Source organism: Manis pentadactyla, chromosome 1, assembly GCF_030020395.1.
Source record: "Manis pentadactyla isolate mManPen7 chromosome 1, mManPen7.hap1, whole genome shotgun sequence".
Classification (NCBI taxonomy): Eukaryota; Metazoa; Chordata; class Mammalia; order Pholidota; family Manidae; genus Manis; species Manis pentadactyla.
The window spans coordinates 211,019,925-211,025,924 of record NC_080019.1 but is presented as its reverse complement, the minus strand read 5'-3'; the positions used below and the strand labels follow the sequence as shown (position 1 = coordinate 211,025,924).

The 6,000-nt window shown below is 46.5% G+C and overlaps 1 protein-coding gene across 8 annotated transcripts in view; it reads left to right on the top strand.

Moving 5' to 3' along the window:
• Positions 1-2,425: 2,425 nt before the first annotated feature.
• Positions 2,426-6,000, top strand: part of ITPR1 (inositol 1,4,5-trisphosphate receptor type 1) — a 308,099-nt gene continuing 304,524 nt past the window's right edge. For all 8 annotated transcript variants that reach the window (XM_057507152.1, XM_057507144.1, XM_057507135.1 and 5 more), the window contains exons 1-2: positions 2,426-2,669; positions 3,465-3,539. The gene's annotated coding sequence lies outside the window, so the exon portion shown is untranslated. The remainder of the gene's footprint in view (positions 2,670-3,464; positions 3,540-6,000) is intronic.

The following is a 6,000-nucleotide window of genomic DNA, read 5'->3' as shown; positions in this document are numbered from 1 at the left end:
TGGGTGAGAGGAATACAGCATGTATAAAAATGGTCCCTGCCTTCAGTGAAACTTGTGTCTGGGAGGGAAGACAGTGAATTAAACAGTTAAGGGTTACGTGTCTGCTGTACAGTGAGAATGAAAAATACCCAATTGCCGCTCTCAAACAAGACCAAGTTTTTTTTTTAAATGCACATTTAAATTCCATTATGTTTCAGAGTTAGAAGCACACAAAATAACTACCCTTTACTATTTACCAGTTACATTAGCATAGACTGCTTTGTTGAACTTATTTGAAAAGTAGAGCCAAAAACTCTTTAGAAATGGGAACAGATTGTTTCCATGGGGGAAAAGAAAGGAGGTGACAGATGGGAAAGGTGTGGCCCCCTCTGCTGTGACAAGATGGGAGCTTCTTGAAAATGGGGGATGGCAGCTTGAGGCACTAGGCCTGCGGCCCTAGGGCCCAGTGACTAGGGGATACTACTGAGAGGAAGGGCACACGTGAGCATAATGAACTTTGACTACTTCACAGCTTTGTCCGTTCCTGGACTGGTATTAAAAGCTTCCATGAGCAGATAAATATAATATGTGTGTATGTTTACTGTGGAGGATACTAGTTAAGGTTCAGGGTTCTGGAATCAGACCGCTTACCACCTGGGTGACTTTGGGGAAGTTACCTAACCTCTGTGTGCCTCAGTTTTCCCATAAATTAAGAAAAGGTTTGTCAGTAGGATTCGATGAGCTATGCCCTAACAGCTTAGAATAATATGTGGCACATGGCATGTATCCAATAAATGCCAGTAATTATTATTAGCTTTGGCATTATGTCAGTAATGATAATTAGGTATGGTTCTTCCCTAATTTTCACAAGACTGTTGAGTCTATACCAAGCGGTCAGATAGAAAGTAGGCAAATACTAATGTTTTTCTCCAAGATCAGAAAACTGGGGCAAAGAGATGAAAATGACTTGCCCAGGGGCTCAGGGGCTGCTCCTAAAATGGGGAAGGAGGCTGTTCAAGGCACTGGTGATGGATTTCCCACAAGATAAGGACTTAGTACAATAGGCTAGAATTGGAATCCAGGCTGCACTACTTAATTCACCGTGTCGTCTTCGGAAATACCTGATTTCTCTAAGCCCTTAAGTGTGCACCTATCAAACAGGGGTAATAAATATGCCCAAGGTTATTAAAACTCAATAGTATGATGCATGGGAAGTGCATGTGGTCTGGGTTCAAGACAACCAGAATCCCCAATTATTATCGTTGTTGTTGCTAGAGCAGATTCTGTGCGCCGCAGGCAGAACATCCCTGTCTGGGATGCTGAGATGCGTTTTGGCTCACCACTCTGCCCCAGCGCCTGACACTCAGTAGATACTCTGGAAACGTTTGTGGAATGAATGCACATCATCCGAGGAAGGGAAGGCAGCCGGCGACTTTGCGTCTGAGCTTAGACCTTTGGCTTCCTCCAGATGCTGGAGCCTGAAGTAGCTTATAGCCCGGGAGCCCAGGCACGTCCTGGCAGTGGGCTGAAACCCACCCCCGTCCCCGTCAGGGCTGCCGGAGGGCGCCGCTCCGAATACACATCTTTGTGTGAGTGGCTCTCTCCAAAGCCCTTGTTTTTCTGGTTTGCAATTTATTTACTTAAGCATTCACAGCTCCAGGAAGCAGAGGGGCTGCCTGAAGCAGGGTCTGGACCGAGGTGCCGGTCTGTAGTTGTTTTCAGCCTCCCAATCTCAGAGCTGGCAAGTCACAACATGGCTCATTTGTGCACTGGAGAGGCTTCTTCTCTACTTCCTGCGGAGCGAGAAAAGACACAGTTTAGGTTCGGTAAAGTGCTCTCAAGCCATTTGCCTGGGTCCCAGCTTGCGTGGACCGTCGCTCCCAGACTTAGTTTTCTGTGCAAACGCGAGCAGGGCGGAGCGGATTAAATAAAGACAACCTCGCGCCTTTAATCCTTGACCGCAAACACTGGCGTTTCTGTGCCCTGGATTTCTGAAATTCTTGGCTCGGAGACTCAAGGCGCTGGGGGGAGGGTGGGTAGCAGCTTGTAAAAACTTCCCAAAGCTAAAATCCGAGCTCCTCCCGACCCCAGCACTTCCCACCAACTGCCAGTGATACCTGGATTCAAGGGAAGCGTGTAGCCCGAGGAGGAGAATCCCCGGGGGTTGGGGGCGCCCTCCAGGGGTGCCTTTGGGTCTCGGGCTCCAAGCCCGATCGGGTCTCAAGAAGAGCGAGGGTTAGGAGCCTGGAAGACTCGCAGGACGCCCCTCCCCACCCCTCGCGCGTCTATTTAGAGCCCGCCCGGGAGCCCAGGGGATTCTGGGACCTGTAGTCCCTCTTCGTAGCCCCAGGCACCGCCAGTTCCCCTGACTCGGACTACATTGCCCAGGGAGCTTCCTGGCCTATATAAGCCGTCAGGAGCCGCTTCAAAGTGCAGTAACCATGTGGATGTGCTGCTGAATCGTTTCCTCTAGCTCGCTGGGGTGGGAGGAAAGGAGGAGGAGGTGGTGGTGGAGGAGGAGGAGGCAGAGGGTGGAGAGAGAGAAAGCGCACACCGAGAGGAGGTGTGGGTGTTCCGCTTCCATCCTAACGGAACGAGCTCCCTCTTCGCGGACATGGGATTACCCAACGGCTGCTAACCCCTCTCCTCACCCTGCTCCCCCAAACCGGCGTGGCTCCCCGGGCACCAAGGTAGCGGCTGGGGCTGGGCAGAGGGCGCGGGGAGTTGGTACTGTCCCCTGGGCTCAGAAGTTTTTGCCCCGCTTTCTTGGAGTTCCTAGTGGATTTGTATGCACTTGCGTGCATTTGGGGGTTCTTTTACTGCGGGTATTTTGGGGTGTTCATTTGAGGTTAAAAAAAAATTATCCACTCTAGTGACTGGCTTTTTGGGCTATCCATTCTGGACTGGAATGGCATTCCCCCAAGTTGGAAACTGTTGCAGCAGCTGCAGGAAATAGTTTTTTGGTGGAGGGGAGGTTGAGGGGGTTGTCATATGTGAGCCCACTCAAAAAAGCAACCTTTCTTAAAATGTAGCCTTCTTTAGAGCTGCTTGGTTGTGAGAATAAATGAACATGTGGGGGCCTCAGTTGGGGAGGGTTTTAAAAAACGGAAGAAAACTCAGGGAGCGGGAGCGATAGGGATGAAGTGTGGACAAAGCTCACACCCAATGAGGATACCGGCTTCTCACACTTGGCCTTGGGTCTGGGAAACAAGTGCTTTGGGATCTGCCAAGTACTTCCTTTAGTTCCAGCCCCCTCAGCACGTTCGCAGTTTGTGCGTGTCTTGTCTCATTTGTCATACTGGAAATAAGTGAAGTTATCTGTAGTCTTTGGCCAGGTGATACTACTAACTTGCCTGTCAAATTGGGGGTGGAGCGGGGACGGTGTCCGCAGAAAGGAGTCTAAAGGTGGAAGCGGAATTTGGAGCGTTTCTGTTAACCCACCTTTGTGGTCTGATGCTCAGTCTTCTTTATTTCTAAATGCTTAGGAGCTGACCCGGAGGAGCAGGATTCGCACAACTGGCTGGGCGTATTTTGGCAACAGCGTGCCTGACCTGGATCAGGTGAGTGTGGAAGTTTGAGTGCTGTAGTCAATAATGAGTGTTTTCCTAAGCCTATTTTAGATTCTCTCTCCAGAGCCATGGAGATGGAAAGTAGGAAAGAAAAGACAACTCCAGGGTTCAGTCTCCAAAATTTGTCACTGCCTTTGATGAGGACTTTGATGATGAAGGAGCAGATGAGATCCGGGGTGGGGAGGTGGTGGTCCTGCCTAGCACTTTGGGCCATGGCTCAGAATTGAAGCATCCTGAAGGCTTATGAGAAGAGAGAAAAAGGGCCATTAAATGGAGCAATAAAAGGGATGCCCATTGGTGGCCTGAGAACTGAACTTGCCAGGCAGCGGGCTGATGATTTAAATTCTGAAGGTTGCAGTGCATATCGTCTGCCAAGATATGTAAGCAAAAATTAAATGCCTCTTTCAAAATTAGTCACTTTTTTCTGACTCTGAACGTGTTTAATCAGAGTAGGTTGGATTGCAAGAAATGAAAGTGGTTGCTGGCAAATGGAAACAATTAGAACTTTAAAAAGGGAAGTTAGTTCTTCAAGCATAAAGTAGTAGCATCCAGCCCTTAACTTGAAGCCTTCTGAATGTCAAGGAATCTGATGGTTCCCTGTTTAGAAGCCTGTCATGGTATATGAGCTGAGGGTAGCATTTATCTGTAAGCACAAGCAGCTCCTATTTTTTTCCCCGAAAATGGTCAGACTGCATTCCAAGAAGGGAGGTTTTAATGGGTACACGTACATTCCCATCGCTGCAGATTTGGCCACCAAAAGTGTTTTCTGAAATGGGCAGGAACAGGGTTAATAACAGAGTAACACGGGTGGGGGACGGAGTTTATTAACTTCTTTAACAGTCTAAATATTTAGTTGTTCCCTGGGCTACAATCTTTAGGCTTTTCTAATGAGAAAATAAGACACTTGGTAACACTAGTATGGTGCTTTTGTTTCCTGTTGATAAGATCCTCAGGAGTGCTAGTGGAGTGGAAGCATTTGAATGTGTGAGGTCTAGTTCCTTCTTGGAGTGCTATTGACTCACCTGGTGTGGGTACTTGAAAGGCCAAGGATCGGGTGAAGTTCCCCTCTTCCTAGTAAGCTGCAGACAAGGAGAAACTGGTTCTCCAAGTAATTGCTAAAATAATAATACTGACACATTAAGTATTTGTAAGCCAGGTCCAGAGCCATGTATCACACAAACCCTGTGAGTCAGGTGCAGCAGAAAATTGCTTGCCCAGTAGCTAATATATAAGGTAGGAAATAAAAGAACCCCAGACGGGGGTATTGCTGTGTCCCACATACGTTCTTAAGTTGTGTCAGGGGTGAGGGAGAAGCTCGGAAAAATGGTAAACCTTTTGCTGTTGATCAAATAACTCTTGCTTGTGATCCTCTAGTGAGTGAACAATACTTAACCTTGATTTAAGAAGGAAACGTTGTAGCTATCGATGCAGAGATGGGAGAGTGGATAATTGAGCAGGTGTTAGATGTTGTATGGAATTTGCTTTGGAAGCTGTGTGCTTGAAAGCCACTCCGAATGAGAAGAGTAAATGAAACCAAACTAGGAGCAACACTGAGTTTGGCATTAGGTTCATCTCCCACCTGAAATCAATCTTGATCATCAACATCAAGGCATCAGCTGGTGAAAAGAATCAGGTGTTTCTCCATGTGAATAATTTAAATCACAATGAGTGTGAACTGGGAAATGTTGGCATCTTTTTAATATACTCTTCAGTTTGCTCTGTGGTCAGGTGTGTAGAACACTTCTTTTTCGTGTCTTTGTGTGTGTGTGTGTTTGTAAAGTACAATCTGTTCTTTGAGTAATTCAAATCAGAATATCCTATCAACATTTCCTTCTTATCAGGCAGGGTAAGTTCTTCATGCTCTAAATGAATTACTCCTGGTTCCCAGTTCAAGATCCCTGAAAGCTGTTTGGGGCTGACCATGGTATTATCCATTTAAACAAAGTGGTTGCCTTTTGGAGAGAATTGGCACATTTTCTTTAGGAATGAGAGATGGATTGCTTGCTTAGAGAAGAATAGATTAACACAACAAGACAGATCTGCCTTTTGCCTCAAAATATTTTCACCTGAGGAAGACCAGGGTATAAAAGGGGGAGACAGGTGAGGAAGGCCGACTTCCAGAGCAAAATCATATGGCTTTTTAGCTCATTTATAATGATCTCATGAAAACTCTGTCTGATCTCTTTATAAGCAGCTCTTAACAAACAAACCAAAATGAAACAACAAACACCGAATATGAACGACAGAAAAAACAAAAAAAAAGTAGGCCTGGAGTTAGATTTCTAGGTCAGTCTGTCCTTGGGTACATCTGATTAGAGAGTCTCCACGAGGCCTGTGTCCCATCTTATTTGCTGTTGGTCTAATCTTTTAAAGTAAAACACATTGCTTTCTCGGGCTCTTTATTAACTGGAATTGCAAACAATTTTTAAGTTCATTTTTTGCTCTTTTAAGT